Source organism: Rhinopithecus roxellana, chromosome 8 (assembly GCF_007565055.1).
Source record: "Rhinopithecus roxellana isolate Shanxi Qingling chromosome 8, ASM756505v1, whole genome shotgun sequence".
In the NCBI taxonomy this organism is placed as follows: domain Eukaryota; kingdom Metazoa; phylum Chordata; class Mammalia; order Primates; family Cercopithecidae; genus Rhinopithecus; species Rhinopithecus roxellana.
Genome location: NC_044556.1, coordinates 5,916,377 through 5,934,673, shown reverse-complemented (window position 1 = coordinate 5,934,673; position 18,297 = coordinate 5,916,377). Strand labels below are relative to the sequence as shown.

The 18,297-nt window shown below is 41.4% G+C and overlaps 1 protein-coding gene and 1 pseudogene across 3 annotated transcripts in view; one reads left to right on the top strand and one right to left on the bottom strand.

Annotated features, from left to right (window-relative positions):
- The window catches only part of LOC104670512 (zinc finger protein 177), a 36,467-nt gene that overhangs the window by 531 nt on the left and 17,639 nt on the right, over positions 1-18,297 (top strand). The gene's annotated exons all lie outside the window — the stretch shown is intronic.
- Positions 4,258-5,005, bottom strand: LOC104670514 (annotated as a pseudogene).

Sequence of the window (18,297 nt, the reverse complement as noted above, 5' to 3'; positions counted from 1 at the left end):
CTCTGTCTCAAAAAAAGAAAGAAAAAAATTAAAATATCCTCAAAGGGTTTTTTAATGAAAAACTTAGTTATAAGAATAAGGAATTGAGGAACATTTAGGGGGTATAAGTTTTTACTTACTGCATACGAGAAAATTGGTCCTGGCCAGGCATGGTGGCTCGCACCTTAATTCCAGCAATTTGGGAGGCCAAGGCAGAAGGATCACTTGAGCCCAGGAGTTCAGGACCAGCCTGGGCAATATAGTGAAACCTCATCTTGACAAAGAATAAATAAGATTAACTGGGTGTAGTGGTTCGTGCCTATAGTCCCAGCTATTTAGGAGTCTGGGAGGAGAGGATTGGTTGAGCCTGGTCAGGGAGGCAGAAGTTGCAGTGAGCCCAGATCATGCCACTACACTCTAGCCTGGTCTACAGGATGAGACCCTGTCTTAAAAAAAAAGGAAAGAAAATTGGCGCCAGCAAAGAAAACCAACTAAGTATTTAAGTTTGCCTTTCTATGTGTCTTTAAAGACTAATGATGTTGAACATAGCTTTCATATGCTTATGAGTCTTTGGTGAAGTGTACGTTTAATGATCTTTTTTCACTGTTGCCGAGAGTCTTTGGTTTGAATTATTGAGGCAGGTTCTTTCAATACGTTTATTGAGGTATAATTGCCATGTAATAAACTGCACATGTTTTTAGCGTACACTTTAAGTTTGGACACATACACATGTGTGTACATACACACCAAGATAATGAGCATACCTATCAAACCAGATGGTTTCCTCATGCCCTTTTATAATTTTTTCTCCTCACCCTTCCCTGTCTGTCACTCTCCTGATCCACTGATTTGCTTTCTCTTAGATGACTTTATATTATGTACAGTTTTTATATAAATGGAATCATAGTCTGGCATCTTTCAGGATAATTTCTAGATCCATTTATGTTGTAGAGTCCATTTCACTGCTGAACAGTATTCCATTGTAAGGCATGCCACAAGCTATTTATCCATGTGTTATTTCTACCTTTTGGCTATTGCAATTAAAACTGCCTTGAACACCCATATGCAGATTATTCTTTTAACATATGCTTCTATTTCTTTAAGAAATAGAAGAAATGCTTTATTCTTTAACATACACTTCTATTTCTAATTAAGAGTGGAATGATCAGATTATATGTTACTGTACGTTTCATTTTTTTTTTTTTTTTTGAGACGGAGTCTCACTCTGTTGCCAAGGCTGGAGTGCAGTGGCCGGATCTCAGCTCACTGCAAGCTCCGCCTCCCGGGTTCACACCATTCTCCTGCCTCAGCCTCCCGAGTAGCTGGGACTACAGGCGCCCCGCCACCTCGCCCGGCTAGTTTTTTGTATTTTTTAGTAGAGACGGGGTTTCACAGTGTTAGCCAGGATGGTCTCAAACTCCTGACCTCGTAATCCGCCCGTCTCGGCCTCCCAAAGTGCTGGGATTACAGGCTTGAGCCACCGCGCCCGGCCACGTTTCATTTTTTAAGAGATTGCTAAACCTTTCTCAAGTGGTTGTGCCATTTGACATTTCCATGAGCAGTGTATAAGAGTTGCAATTCCTCTGCATCCTTGCCAATTATTGATATGGTCAGTCTTTTTTATTTTGACCGTTTTAATAGGTATACAGTAGTATCATGGTTTTAATTTGTATTTCCCCAGTGACTAATGAGGTTTTACCTGGTTTCACATGCACTCTTTAAGCCTTTGGGGAAGTCTCTTCAAATCTTTTGCCTGCTTATATTGGCTTTGAATTTTTTTTTTTTTTTTTTTTTTAAATAGAGACAGGGTTTTGCTCTGTCTCCCAGGCTGAAGTGCAGTGGCACTATCATGTGGTTTTGCAATTTTTATTGAATTTTGGGAGTTTAAATTTTGTAATTATTTAATACTAAACCTATTAGTGTAGTTGATATATTAATACTTTACATTTAATGTACATTTATATAATAAAACATTTCATTTTAACAGAGGTAACATAAATACAGTTCCCAATTTATGAGAGTTTGACTTAGTATTGTTTTTAATTTACAATGATGGAAACACATGATGCATTCAATACATTTCTCAATTTACAATGAGGTTAGAAATTGTCAACTTACGATAGTTTCAACTTAAAATGGGTTTATCAGGACATAGCCCTGTCATAAGTTGAGGAGTATCTGTATTACAATATATTTAATATATGTTGTACTTATGGTACAAGTACATGATGCATTTTGAGTTAAAATCTTTACATGGCACAAAGTTTGGATCAAAGTTGTGGGTTTTTTTTTTTTTTTCTTTGTATCTAATTGTTCTAGCATCATTTGTTGAAAGGACTATCCTTTCTCCACTTAATTAATTGCCTTTGCTTCTTTCTTGAAAATCAGTTGTCTTTATACATGTGTCTGCTTCTCAACTGTTCTGTTCCATAGAGCTACTTATCTTTTATTCCAAGACTACCCTCTCTTGACAACTTGATAACTTTTGCAGTCTGATAGAGTTAGTCCTCTAGCTTTTTCTTTTTCAGAGTTGTCCTATTTTAGGTCAGAGGTTGGCACAGTTTTTTGTAAAAGACCAGATTGTAGAGATTTTAAGCTTTACATGCTGTATATAGTTTCTGTTGCATTTTCTTTTTTCTGTTACAGACCTTTTAAAATATAAAAATAGTTCTCACATTCCATTCAACCTGTACAGTTATAGGCAATGAGCCACATTTGGTCTTGATGTGGCTGTACTTTGTTGACTTACTTCCTTTCTAGGACTTCTGTATTTCCATATAAAGTTTAGAATCAGGTTGTCAATTTCTACCACCACCACCCCACACCCCCAAAGTAACTCACTAAGATTTTGATTATCATTGTGTTGAATCTGTAGATTAATTGATGTCTTCACAATATTGAGCATTTCAACCCATGAACATAATGTATCTATCTCTCCACTTATTTAGGATTTACAGTTTTTTTCTCAGCAATGTTTGTGTTTTTTGGTGTTTGGGTCTTCCTAGGCATTTTTTCTCTGACACTATTGCAGATGGTATTTTAAAGATTTCAATTTCTCTGCTAGTTCACTACTACCTGGAATACAGTTTTTGTACATATATTCATCTCATATGCTGCAACCTTGTTAAACCTGTTCTGGAATATTTTTTATATTTATATTAATATTATACTAACTACATAATTTTATTCTTTATTTTTTTAAATTAAAAAAAATAGAGATGGAGGTCTCGCTATGTTGACCAGTCTTGAACTCCTGACCTCAAGCGATCTTCCCATCTTGGTCTCCCAAAGTGTTGGGATTACAGGTGTGAGCCACTGCACCCGGCCGCAATTTTATTCTTAAATGAAAATAGATCTTTGATATCGTCGCCAGATTCATATTTGTTTTTTGTTTGTTTTCTTGAGATGGAGTTTTCTTGCTGTGTTGCCCAGGCTGGAGTGCAGTGGTGCAATCTTGGCTCACTGCAACTTCCACCTCCCAGGTTCAAGTGATTCTCCTGCCTCAGCCTTCTGAGTAGCTGGGATTACAGGCACCCGCCTCCACACCCAGCTAATTTTTGTATTTTTAGTAGAGATGGAGTTTCACCATGTTGGCCAGGCTGGTCTTGAATTCCTGACCTCAGGTGATCCACCCACCTCGGTCTCCCAACGTGCTGGGATTAGAGGCATGAGCCATCACACCTGGCTGCCAAATTAATATTCAAATATATGTTGCCATTACGGAGTGATAACCAAGGACACTTTGAGGTTTAGGCATAGCTGTGATAAAAACACCTCTCTCCAACTGTGCATCTAAATTGTAAAATAATGACATCGATGCTTTTAAACCTGCCATGTATAATTTTTCAATGTATTAGCCGTTTAATAACTCTGACACAGCTAACATTTAAATAAATCCCTGTTTGGGAATGATGTTTAAGTGAATAATATTGTGGACATATTTGCCAATTTTGATAATTAGTATTTGAAATGAGTGTATTTTTCCGAGGAGCCTTTTGGAAAAAGTGCACAGAATATAGTTTCCAGTCATATGCTACTTTTTTTTTTTTTTTTTTTTGAGTCGGAGTCTTGCTCTGTCGCCCAGGCTGGAGTGCAGTGGCCGGATCTTGGCTTACTGCAAGCTCCACCTCCCGGTTTTATGCCATTCTCCTGCCTCAGCCTCCCATGTAGCTGGGACTACAGGCGCCCGCCACCTCACCTGGCTAGTTTTTTTTTTTTTTTTTTTTTTTTTGTATATTTTAGTAGAGATGGGGCATATGCTACTTCTCTAATTTGCACTTATCTAAACATCTCATCAGGAGAGAGTTCAATAGTACCTGAACCGAAAGTCCAGTGAATCTGACTTCTCCAGTCCCCAGTTTGGTTTGCATGTCTGCTTACAACCATCATTTTTGCAAATTTTCCACTGCAGTGCTCTGAAAGTTCTCGAAAAGGTACAGCAGTTTTTTGGAGCCTCTGAATGACGACAGCATTCTGTAAATCTGCTTCTTCCAGTGTGATTGTTTCATCTAAAAATCTGAGGACAGGAAGAGTTGTTGCCAGGGAAAAGGGAGGACTTCTTTTGAGATCCTCAGTATTTTTCAATGAAGTCTTTGATATGGCTTACCCTTCCTAATCGGTGACTCTGTCCTGAAAAGGGCTGGAAGACAGGCTTTGTAGACATACGTATTTCATTTTTCTTGTCTTCAACGTTGACACCCACCTCTTCTTTATCAAAAATTCCCTGTAATTCTGAAAGTAATTCTTGCTTTTTGATGGAGTTCAAAAACTGCTGACTTGCACCATTTGAATAACTTCTGAAATCGTTGACAGCGAATCCATTTTTCTGTAATTTTATGTTTACATCTACCTGTTTCTTCTGTTAAGTGGGAGACAAGCATTTGGAACCAACCTTCTGAGTTTCCTCAAAAAGGCTATCAAAAACTATTCACTATTTATTTATTGATTATCACCAAGAGGTTGATTGTCAGGTGCTGTTTCACAAACCCAGTCTTTTTATACTTTCAAGATTATCTACTTCTTTCATTTTCTTTTGCCTTACTCCGAGCATAGCCGCCAAGCCTCGGCCTCACTCAGCTCAGGGGCCACCAGCACCATTTGGCTGGAGCCCTTCAGACCCGGAGCACCTCGCCCCAGACCTCCTCCAGTACCCTGGCTGCGCTGTTGATAATCCCGTCTGCCTCTGTCTCCACCAGGCACCAAGTGTTCGCCCACACCTGCTGCCTGCAGACTTGAGGAGCGCGCATGGGCTTTTTTTGTTGTTTTTTTGAGACGAGTTTCGCTCTGTATCCCAGGCTAGATAGAGTGCAGTGGCATGATCTTGACTCACTGCAACCTCTGCCTCTGGGTGTCAGGCAATTCTTGTGCCTCAGCCTCTGGAGTAACTGGGAATACGTGTTCCCAACCATGCCAAGCTGAATTTTTTTGTATTTTTAGTAGAGCCGGGGTTTTGCCATGTTGCCCAGGTTGGTCTGGAACTCCTGAGCTCAAGCGATCCACCCACCTCGGCCTCCCAAAGGGGTGGGATTATAGATGTAAGCCACCGTGCCCAGCCTCTGGCAGCTTTTTAGTAGATTCTGTCAGATTTTCTACTAGGACAATTCTGTTGTCTGCACATAAAATTTTTTACTTCTTGCTTTCCAATCTGTATGCGTTTTGTATTTTTCTTACTGCATTAACTAGAACCTGGAGTCTGCACATAAAATTTTTTACTACTTGCTTTCCAATCTGTATGCGTTTTGTATTTTTCTTATTGCATTAACTAGAACCTGGAGTGTATTGTTAAATAGAAGTTGAGAGACCAGTCTTGTCTTGTTTCTGGTCTTGAGAGTAAATCATTGAATCTTTTACCATTTAGTAACTACCTTTTTTATTATCTTTTTTTTGATAACACCTATTGGGTGGGAAATAGTATTCATTGTTTTTTATCTTTATTTCCCTGGTGGCTAAAGATTTTTATTATTATTTTTTTTTCTGAGCTTAGCTCACCTGAAAACTAAAGATGTTGATCATCTTTTCATCAGTTTTTGACTATGTATCTGTCTTCTTTGGGAGAATGCCTGTTTAGATCCTTTGCCATTTTTAAATTGAGTTATTTTTATTTTATTTTATTTTATTATTATTATTTTTTTTTGAGACGGAGTCTTGCTTTGTCGCCCAGGCTGGAGTGCGGTGGCCGGATCTCAGCTCACTGCAAGCTCCGCCTCCCGGGTTCACGCCATTCTCCTGCCTCAGCCTCCGAGTAGCTGGGACTACAGGCGCCCACCACCTCGCCCGGCTAGTTTTTTTTATTTTTTAGTAGAGATGGGGTTTCACCGCGTTAGCCAGGATGGTCTCGATCTCCTGACCTTGTGATCCACCCGCCTCCACCTCCCAAAGTGCTGGGATTACAGGCTTGAGCCACCGCGCCCGGCCGAGTTATTTTTATTATTGAGTTTCAAGAGCTCTATAAATTCTAGCTACAAATACCGTATCAAATAAATGGTTTACAAGTATTTTTCTTTCATTCTTTGTGTTGTCATTTCACTTTCTTGGTGGCATCCTTTTGAGTGTAAAAGTTTTAAATTTATTTTTTTCTACGCTTTTGGTGTCAAATCTAAGAAACCATTGCCAACTCAAGGTCATGAAGTCTTTTATATTTTCTTCTAGGATTTTTGTAGTTGCAGCTCTTACCGTTAGTTCTATGATCCATTTTGAACTAATATTTATGCATGCTGTGAACAGTGTATCCAGCTTCATTCTTTGGCATGTAACACCTAGTTACCCTAGCATATTTGTTGAAAAGACTATTTCTCCCATTGAATTGTTTTGGCAGTCTTGTCAAAAGTCAGTTGACCATAAATGTAAAGGCTTATTTATTTATTTAGAGACTGAGTCCTGCTCTGTTACCCAGGCTGGAGTGCAGTGGTGTGATCTTGGCTTACTGCAGCCTTGACCTCCCAGGCTCAAGTGATCCTCCCCCTTGAGCTTCCCAAGTAGCTGGAACTACAGGTGCACACCATCACACCTGGCTAATTTTGTATTTCTTGTAGAGACAGGGTTTCATCTTGTTGCCCACACTGGTCTTGAACTCCTGGGCTCAAGCAATCCTCCTGCCTCGGCCTCCCAAAGTGTTGGGATTACAGATGTGAGCCACTGTGCCCAGCATTAAGATTTATTTCTAGACTCTCAGTTTGCCTCCATTGTACATGTCTAACCTGTTTGTAACCACACTGCCCTAGGCTTTAGAGTAATTTTTGAAATTGGGAAGCATGAGCCCTTCTGTGATCTTTTTTGCAATGCATGGGTCACGGTTTCTTTTGGAAGGGGTAGAAGGGATCTGAATATTTTAATTTTTTTTTCCCCAGGACAATTGGTTGAAAACAGTCTTTTCTCTATTGGATTATTTGCACCTGTTTTGAAAATCAAATTGACTACATATGTTTAAATCTATTTCTGGGATCTATTCAGTTCAACTAATCTATGTCCTTTTGCTAATACTACACTTTTTTTTTTTTTTGAGACAGAGTCACACTCTGTCACCCAGACTGGAGTGCAGTGGTATCATCTCACCTCACTGCAGCTTCCACCTCCCAGGCTCAAGCAATTCTTGTGCCTCAACCTTCTGAGTAGCTGGGACTATCGTGCCTGAACCTCCCAAGTAGCTGAGACTATAGGCACGCACCACCACACCTGGCTAAGTTTTGTGTTAGTAGCAGAGACAGCGTTTCACCATGTTGGTCAGGTTGGTTTCAAACTCTTGGCCTAAAGTGATCCACCCACCTCAGCCTCCCCAAGTGCTGGGATTACAGGCATGAGCCACTACATCTGGCCTGCTAATACTACACTTTTTTGATGATGGTAGCTTGGTAGTAAATCTTGAAAGCAAGTGGTATAAGAGTTCCATCATTGACCTTAATTTTCAGAATCATTTGGGATGGTCCATGTTCTTTGTTTTTTCACTTTTTTCTTTTTTCTTTTTTTTTTTTTTGAGACAGTGTCTCGCTGTGTCTCCCAGGCTGGAGTGCAGTGGCACAATCTCAGCTCACTGCAAGCTCAGCCTCCTGAGTAGTTGGGACTACAGGCGCGTGCCACTATGCTTGGCCAATTTTGTGTTTTTGTGTCTGTGTGTGTGTGTGTGTGTGTGTGTGTGTGTGTGTTTAGTGGAGATGGGGTTTCACCATGTTAGCCAGGATGGTGTTGATCTCCTGACCTCATGATCCGCCCACGTTGACCTCCCAAAGTGCTGGGATTACAGGCGTGAGCCACTGCGCCCGGCCTTTTCACATAAATTTTAGAATAAACTTACTGGTTTCCATAAAAAGCCTGCTGGGATTTTTTTTTTTTTTTTAAACTGAGATTCAGTTTAAAGATGAATTAGAGAATTGGCATCTTACTAATACTGGCTGTTCTGAACCATAGACACAATATCTCTGCCATGATCTGAATGTTTGCATACCGCCAGAATTTTTATATTGAAATCCTAATCCCCAGTCCAGTGATACTGGCAGGTCAGGCCTTTGGGAGACGATTAGGCTCACAAGGGCAGAGCACTAATGAATTAGATTGGTGCCTTTATAAAAGATATTCCAGAGAGCTTGCTTATCTCTTCTGCCTTGTGAGGACACAGCAAGAAGTCACCATCTGTAAACCAAGAAGTGGGACCTTATCAGACACCAAATCTGCCAACACCTTAGTCTTGGACTTCCCATTCTCTAGAACTGTGAGCAATACATTTCTGTTGTTTATAAGTCATCTAGTCTATGGTATTTTGTTCTAGCATCCCAAACGGACTAAGACAATCTCCCCGTTAATTTAGGTCTTATTTCTCTCAACAGTGTTTTGTGGTTTTGTGTATTGCACCATTTTATTGATGCTATTATAAATACTAGTTTTAAATTTTCAGTTTTTCAGTGCTAGTGTATAAAATTATTTCTAATTGTGTATAATTTATATTTGACCTTGAATTCTGCAAACGTTGTATAGTTACCTATCCCTGTAACTTTTTGGAATATCCTACATAAACAAATCTGTCCTCTATATTAAGGCAGTTTTGCTTTCTGATATCTGTGCCTTTTATTTCTTTATGTTTTCTTAATGTACTGGCTAGGGCCTCCAGTAGTGTTGAGTGAGAGTGGTAAGAACACACATCCTTGTCTTATTCCCAACCTTAGGCAGAAAGCGTTCAGTCTTCTACCATTAAGTATGATGTTAGCTGTGGATTCCTTTGAAGACAGCTTTATTAGGTTGACGACGTTCCCTTCCACTGCTTGTTCACTGAGAGATTTTATTTTATTATTTTTATTTTTTTAGCATTTATGCATTTTAATTTTTTATCTTTTTTTTTTTTTTTTTGAAACAGGGTCTCACTCTGTTGCCCAGGCGTGAGTCCAGTGATGCAATCATAACTCACTGCAGCTTCTAACTTTGGGCTCAAGTGATCTTCCCACCTCAGCCTCCCAAGTAGCTGGGACTACAGTAGTTCACTGAGAGATTTTATTATGAAAACCTTTTATCATAGAAACATTTCTTAAGATCTCAGAGACCTTTAGTTTGGTGTTTGATAGAGTTTTATGAATAGATATAATATGTAGAAGTTTAAATAAGGTGCCTCTCCATTAACCAAGAGAGCATCTCAGCATCCCTTCTGGGCATTGTTCCCCTGCATTCTCACAGACAGGGGTCCAAGATAGAGAAGGGCCTAAGATATTTAAGCCATGGCTTTTGTCTAATGACACAAACCTAGTAAAATTAATGGAGATAAATGGGAAAAGGGTTTTTATTGCACTGGCAAAAGCAAGGCCAACTTTGTCCAAATAAAATGGAAAGAAGTAGTACAAAATGAAAAGAGACCTTCGAACCCCCAAACTGCAGTTAGACAACAGATGAAATAAGCCTATAAAACTACTCAGTTGAAAATGTTTACTTTTTATGGGAAAGCAAGTATGATTCAGAGTACAGAACTTCAGAAGAATCGCTCCTGTGGAGTTGCACTGGTGCTTAAGAAACAGGTAACATGTTTCTGCCTGAATTTAAGAATTGCTGTGGGTCAGGGGCTGCTGTGGAATCCCATTTCTTCCCACCCAGGCCTTTTTAATAGGAATGTCTGTTTTAACTATCCCATTCCTGTTCCAAACACTGTATCGGTTGTGTGGGGAACAGATAACGTCTCTTTAGCTTACAAATGCTCAAATCTAGAGGAGCAGGAGTATATTCAAGAAACCAAACCCAAGGACTCTTTTATGATTTTTATTTATGTTTTGTTTTTTTGTTTTTTTGTTTGTTTTTTTTTTTGTTTTTTTTTTTGAGACGGAGTCTCGCTCTGTCGCCTTGGCTGGAGTGCAGTGGCCGGATCTCGGCTCACTGCAAGCTCCACCTTCTGGGTTTACGCCATTCTCCTGCCTCAGCCTCCCAAGTAGCTGGGACTACAGGCACCCGCCACCTCGCCCGGCTAATTTTTTGTATTTTTTAGTAGAGACGGGGTTTCACCAGGTTAGCCAGGATGGTCTCCATCTCCTGACCTCGTGATCCGCCGTCTCGGCCTCCCAAAGTGCTGGGATTACAGGCTTGAGCCACCGCGCCCGGCCTTATTGTTATTTTTTAATTTTAATTTTTATTTATTTTTTGAAACAGTGTCTCACTGTGTCACCCAGGCTAGAGTGCAGTGGCACAATGATCTTGGTTCACTGCAGTCTCTGCCTCCCAGGCTCAAGCTGTCCTCTACCTCAGCCTTCTGAGTACCGGGACTATAGGCACATGCCACCATGCCCAGCTATTTATTTGTTTGTTTTTGGTAGAGACAGGGTTTTACCATTTTGCCCAGGCTGGTCTCAAACTCCTGGGTTCAAGCTATCCTCCTGCCTTGGCCTCCCAAAGTGCTGGGATTACAGGCATGAGCCACTGTACCCAGCCACTTTTCAAAAAATTTTTTGAGACGGGGTCCCATTCTGTCACCCAGGCTGAAGTTCAGTGATGCAATCATAGCTCACTGCAGCCTTAAATTCCTGGGCTCAAATGATCCTCCTGCCTCAGCCTCCTGAGTAGCTGAGACTACAGGCACATGCCGCCACACCCAGCATGTGTTTGTGGGGGGTAGGGGGGAGTCTTTTTTTGCTGTTCTTGCCAAGGTTGGAGTGCAGTGGCACAATCATAGCTCACTGCAGACTTGATCTCCTGGGCCCAGGTGATCTTCCTGCCTCAGCCTCTTGAGTAGCTAGGACCAGAAGCATATGCCACCACACATAATTTTTGTATTTTTTGTAGAGATGGGGGTCTCTCTATGTTGCCCAGGCTGGTCTTGAACTCTTGGACTCAAGGGATCCTCCCACCTCAGCCTCCCAGAGTGCTGGGATTACAGACGTGAGCCACTGCTCTTGGCCCTCTTTTCTGGTTTGCACCTTATTTAGATGACTAGATCCTGGACAGAAAACCAGAGTCTGCTACTATGGGCATGAGACTTTGGTGTGGCCTTAGGAAGTGGTGAGTGTTTCTTGTATGTGGAAAGTATAAATATTAATAATTTGTAGCCACGTGCAGACTCCGATGGTTTTAAAACATGGCCCTGAAATTCTTTGATAGTTCTACCTCCCCCTTGTATCTGCACTGACCTTTGACTGCATTTCCCAAAGGAGTACAACATAAATGATTCCATGAGATTTCCACAGCGAGGCCACAAAGGGCCATGCGGTTCCCTCATGGTTATCCTGGAACATTCCCTCTTGAGATGCTTGCTCCTCTCAGTGCTTCCTCTTGGGAACTAGCAGCTATGCTGTAACAGGGAGGGGTTACATGTAGATGGCTGCCATCAACAGCCACCAGTTGCTGTCTGTCTGTTAGCCATTTCAGGGAAAACATCAGATACAAGAGTGATGATAGAATCAAGGTGATTCCAGCCCCCAGCCTTTAGATTCAGCATCAGCTGTGTAAGACTTCCCAGCCGAGGCCCTGGACATTGTGAGGCAGAGGACAAGCCTTTCATTCCTACTGTATCCTGTCCAAATTTCTGCCCCATGATCTCTTAACATAATAGAGTGGTAATGGTTCTGTACCAGCAGTTCTCAACTTTTTATCTTGAGACTCTTATACTCCAAAAATTGAGAACCCCAAAAATCTTTTGCCAATGGGCATTCTATCTGTGAATATGTAATATTTTAGAAATTAAGGCTGGGCGTGGTGGCTTTTGCCTGTAATCCCAGCACTTTGGGAGGCTGAGGCCAGCAGCTCAGCTGAAGTCAGGAGTTCAAGACCAGCCTGGCCAACATGGCAAAACCCTATCTCTACTAAAAATACAAAAAAACTAGCTGGCATGGTGGTGTGTGCCTGTAATCCCAGCTACTCGGGAGTCTGAAGCAAGAGAATCAGTTGAACCCAGGGGGAGAGGTTGAAGTGAGCTGCGATCATGCCACTGTGCTCCAGCCTCCAGCCGGAGTGACAGAGTAGGACTCCATCTCAAAAAAAAATTGCAAATTTTTAAAATATTTTAGTAATATACATAACATGCTTTTTAAAAATAACTTTTCCACAATAGCAACAAAACAATGTGGAAAGAGTGGCATATTTCATGCTTTTGCAAATCTCTTTAATGTCTTAAGAGCTTAATAGATGACAGCTGAATTTTCATACCTTTTTCTACATTTTTTGCCATTAGTTGCTTTGATTAAAGTATATATAGAAAATTTGGCTTTGCTGAGGTATATAGTTGGAAAAGAGAGAAGCATTTTCAGGTAATTTTGAATTTCCTTTGATATTACACCAAAGCTCAAGAAATGGTAGTTTGTGAAGGATTAGTTGCAATATGGAATATGAAATCCTGTCAAGGAATTGTTTCTTTTCTGTTACATTAAAATCCATTTGTTTGTCTTGCACTATTTTTTTCTTTCTTTTGTTTTCTTTCTTTTTTTTTTTTTTTGAGATGGAATTTTGTTCTTGCTGCCCAGCCTGGGATGCAGTGGTGCAATCTCCACTCACTGCAACCTCCACCTCCTGGGTTCAAGCGATTCTCCAGCCTCAGCCTCCCAGGTAGCTGGGATTACAGGCACCCACTACCATGCCTGGCGAATTTTTGTATTTTTAGTAGATACAGGATTTCACCATGTTGGCGAGGCTGCTCTCGAACACCTGACCTCAGTCAGTTACCCGCCTTGGCCTCCCAAAGTGCTGGGATTACAGGCATGAGCCACCACGCCCAGCCTATATCTTGCACTTTGGCTATTTTATTAATGCATGACTTTATACCTTACTACATGACTTAGAAAATAGGGCTGGCACAGTGGCTTATGCCTGTAATCTTAGCACTTCAGGAGGCCAAAGTGGGAGAATCACTTGAACCCAAGAGTTTGAAAGCAGCCTGGGCAATATAGTGAGACCCTCATTTCTAAAATGAAAGGAAATAGTCATTTACTTCATTATGCAGATCTTCCAAATGTTGACCCATTTTATAGTACAGTGTCTAAAATAAACCTTCATGAATGTGACCATTGATCCTATCAGAAAAGGTTATATGTGTTGAGACACTTCCAAGGTGACAGATCTAAGCTTTCCAACTTTTTCTCTTCCCTCAAGGACATTTTTTTTTATCCCGAGTGTGGGACAGTGAGGCATTCAGTGACCGTGCAGTTCAGTGCCACTGCCTTAATTTCTTTTTTTTTTTTTAGACAGAGTTTTGCTCTTTTTAGCCACAGGCTGGAGTGCAATGGCACAATCTCGGCTCACTGCAACCTCCGCCTCCCAGGTTTAAGTGATTCATCTGCCTTAGCCTCCCAAGTAGCTGAGATTACAGGCACACTCTACAACGCCCGGCTAATTTTGTATTTTTAGTAGAGACGGGGTTTCGCCATGTTGACCGGGCTGGTCTCTATCTAACTCCTTACCTCAGGCAATCCGCCTACCTTGGCCTTCCAAAGTGCTGGGATTACAGGCATGAGCCATGGCACCCAGCCCACTGCCTTAATTTCTGCTGAGGCACCAGCACTTTTGTCCACTGTTATATTGTGTCATCAGTATAAATGTGGATATGGTGAAGAGGTCAAGAATGTATTTGTGCTATTATAACAATAGTTTTAATCTCACAGACCCCCTGAAAGAGTTTTGGGTCCCTCAGCAGTTTACCAACCCTGAGAACCGCTATTCTGTATCACTAAGCTTGAGGTGGTTTTTTAATACAACAATAATAATCAGAACCAAACTCATACCCTTTTTTCTTCTTCTTTTTAATTATTAGTTTCTTCAGTGGACTAGACGGCTGACTGGGAAGATTCCAGGGTCCCAACAGCTTCAGAGTTGCAAAGCCTGTAGAGGTACTGTTTGCTCACATAGAGCCTAGGCATTGAGGGCTTAGACTCTGGAGCCCAGCTGCTGGAATGTGGGCCTTGCAGCTGTTACTGTTGAGCTATGTGTCTGGGGCCCTTCCCTTAGCCTTTCCTGAGTCTCATTCTTCATTTGTTAAATGACGTCATAAATAAGGCAAATGATTTTGTTGCTAAATGCCAGTGGAAACTTTCTAATAGTCGTAACTGTCACAAGGTCTGATGACCTCACAGTTATTTTGCCCTTAATGGATGCCATAAAATGCCTGTGGTTCAACTCACTTCATTACAACTCCCTGAGGGAGCACCATTGTTACTGTCGTAAGTAATCTGTGTACGATGAAATATCCACCACCATCTCTGATGGATTCCAGCGTACCTTGTTTCACTTGAGTCTGTCCAGCCTTTAGAGTTAACATGGGAACCCTGGTTACTGATTCCAGACTTTCTGGCCTCATCCAAAATTAACAGCAGCCAATTTGCATTCTTCTGGGTTCTATATTGTTGGCCAGATATTCAGAATTATTGTGTGCCTCTGGGCAGAGAACTCAGTTCAAAATATCTTTTTTTTCCTTTGATACAGGGTCTTGCTCTGTCACCCAGGCTGGAGTGCAGTAGCATGATCATAGCTTACTCCAGCCTCCACCTTCTGGGTTCAAGTGATCCTCCCACATCAGTCTCCCAGGAGCTAGGACTACAGGCACAAATCACCATGCCCCAATTTTTTTTTTTTTTTTTTTTTTACTCTCCAATTTCTTTCCTCTCTCTTGTTTTGGAAGTTACTCAGCAAGCTGCATCTGTGTAATGGGATATGTATGTCATGTCCTGTTAGAATGAAGTATTTCAGAGTATAAGCATGATAGTAATAAAGCTCACAATATTGTCATTAAGCCACTTACTTTAGAGATTCTGTGATGAACCCAAAATCTCCCTTATTGCTGACCCTGGAGACCCATTAAGTCTAGGTGAAATAATATCAAGAGTTAGACTGATCTTTTTTTCCCCAGTCACTTTGCCTCTGAGTAACCATTCTTCAAATTCAGAACCACACTCAAGGTAAAATATAAGTAAGGGCTGTTTATTTTTTGCCACTGTTTTGGCACCTGTAGACAATACAGTTTATTTAATTTCAGGTTTTCACAGTTATATACAGTCATACCTTGGAGATTTGTGGGTTTGCATCCACAGACCATCATAGTAAAGCGAGTCATACAAATTTTTTGGTTTCCTAGTGCATATAAAAGTTACGTTGGCTGGATGAGGTGGCTTTCACCTGTAATCCCAGTGCTTTGAGAAGCTGAGGTAGGAGAATCACTCGAGTATAGGAATTTGAGACCAGCCTGGGCAACCATAGCAAGACCCCATCTCTACAAAAAAAATTTTTAAAAATCCGGTGTGGTGGAGTAGCTGTAGTTCTAGCTATTTAGGAGGCTGAGGCAGGTGGATTGCTTGAGTCCAGGAGTTCAAGGCTACAGTAAGCTATGATTGTGCCACAGCATTCTAGCCTGGGTGACAGAGCAATACCCTGTCTCAAAAAAAAAAAAAAAAAGTGCTGAGCGTGGTGGTTCATGCCTGTAATTCTAGCACTTAGCAGGCTGAGGCGGGTGATGGATCACCTGAGGCCAGGAGTTCAAGACCAGCCTCTCCAACATGGTGAAACCCCATCTCTACTAAAAATACAAAAATTAGCCAGGTGTGGTGGAGCACACCTACAATCCCAGCTACTCGGGAGGCTGAGGCAGGAGAATCACTTGAACCCAGGAGTTGGAGACTGCAGTTAGTCAAGATTATGCCACTACACTCCAGCCTAGGCAACAGAGCAAGATTCCATCTTAAAAAAAAAAAAAAAAAAAGGTTTATTAAGTGTGCAGTAGCATTATGTCTAAAAAAGGACACACCTGAATTGTAAAATACTTTGCTTCAAAATGCTGACAGAGAAACAAAATGAGTATGTGTTATTGGAAAAATGGTGCTAGTAGACTTCATCAGTGGAGGATTGCCACAAACCTTCAATTTGTAATAAAAATAAAACCCCACACATTATCTGCAAAGCACAATAAAATGAAAGTATGTTATATACTGATTTTCAGGAATTAGAAGGAAGTGAGAATATTGCTGTCATCAGAAATAAGAGGATTGTTTTGCCAAGCTACTGAAAAAAAAAACAACTTTCATTCCTTTGTCAACTGCAAGAATTGTAGTATTTGACAAGAAACATCCAACTTGTTACGGTTCTTGCAGTTGACAAAGGAATGAAAAGTTGAAAGTATATGTGAGGCCGGGGCACGGTGGCTCACACCTTTAATCCCAACACTTTGGGAGGCTGAGACGGGTGGATCACCTGAGGTCAGGAGTTCGAAGCCAACCTAACCAACATGGCAAAACCCCGTCTCTACTAAAAATACAAAAAGTAGCCAGGCATGGTGGCAGGCGTGTGTAATCCCAGCTACTGGGGAGGCTGAGATATGAGAACAGCTTGAACCCAGGAGGCGGAGGTTGCAGTGAGCCGAGATGGCGTCATTGCACTACAGCCTGGGCAACAGAGGGTAACTCCATCTCAGGGGAAAAAAAAAAGTGTATATGAGCATTTAACAAGGCTATAGGTTTTGATTTTGAGCCCTGAAAACCCCCAGGTTTGGTTTCATTGGGAATTTGTTTTCAAATATGCCTCTGCTCTGGATCCAGAGGTGGCACAATTTTGCCAGTTTTTGATATATAAATGGTGACAGTATCCTTTAACAAAAATCCTAAAGTAGTCTTTTAAAAAAATAATTCTGAAAATCTGGCCAATAATAATACAGGACTCACAAATGTAAAGTTTTCATACAGAAGAAATACTACCCATTGAAATTGGAAAGCCTGTTTTCAATTTGGGGCCTGCTTTTTTCTTTTTTTTTTTAATAGCTTTAAAAGATCAAGGATTTTAGACAAACACAAACACGTCATAAAGCGTTTTTAGATTTGCGTGAACCTACTGTGGCTTAGTGTAAATAAATCCCTAACATGATTTTTACAGATGCCTGTGAGGATATCTTGGGGGTTTCTACACTGCCTACCCCAAACCTGACTGCAGTCAGAACAGGGCCCCACGTAGGCAAGGCTATATCATTAATTCTCAAATGAGATTCATCTAAGCAGGAAGTGCACATCTAGTGCAGTAGTTTTAGGCCAGCCTTTTTCAGAGCCTCAGGCTCTGCCTATCACCTTGAAGGCATCCATGTGGGTACCCTCAGGGCTTCTCTTTGCCATAAAAATAAAATGATTGCTCCCACCAATGTTTGCATCCATGGGAGAGGAGGTAGGAGAAGCAGCCCTTGTCCTGTGTGTGGGAGACAGTTGAAGGGCTCAGTGGGAATTGTCAGCAGCAGGGAGCAGAACAGACTGTGGTGAGAAGAGACATTCCACTGAGTTTCTGGGCCTTTGACTCCCTGGAACTTCCTTCTCCTCTATCCACCCTCCCTCTCCAGAAAAAAATGATAATTTAAAAATGGAATCGGTGTAATCAGTGAGGTAGCTGTATTCCAGTGAACAAGCAGTCTGCTCTTGCATCTGCATGCATGCAGCCTTGGCATTTTCTCTAGAAGAAAAAAAAGGCCAGGCACGGTGGCTCACACCTGTAATTGCAGCACTTAGGGAGGCCGAGGTGGGCAGATCACGAGGTCAGGAGATCGAAACCATCCTGGCTAACAAGGTGAAACACCGTCTCTACTAAAAAAAAAATACAAAAAATTAGCTGTGCGTGGCGGCAGGTGCCTGTATTCCCAGCTACTCGGGAGGCTGAGACAGGAGAATGGCTTGAACCCGGGAGGTGGAGCTTGCAGTGAGCCAAGGCACTGCACCTCCAGCCTGGGCGGCAGAGTGAGACTCCGTTTCAAAAAAATAAATAAATAAATAAATAAAGAGGTTCTACCTCTTGCATGAATACAGATGGAGGCCAAGACCGGCATTAACAGAGGCTGCGTGTTTGCCATGGAGCTCAGGAGGGCTAATGGACATTTTACTTCTGCCTCAGACCATCACACTTTGTCCCCAGAAC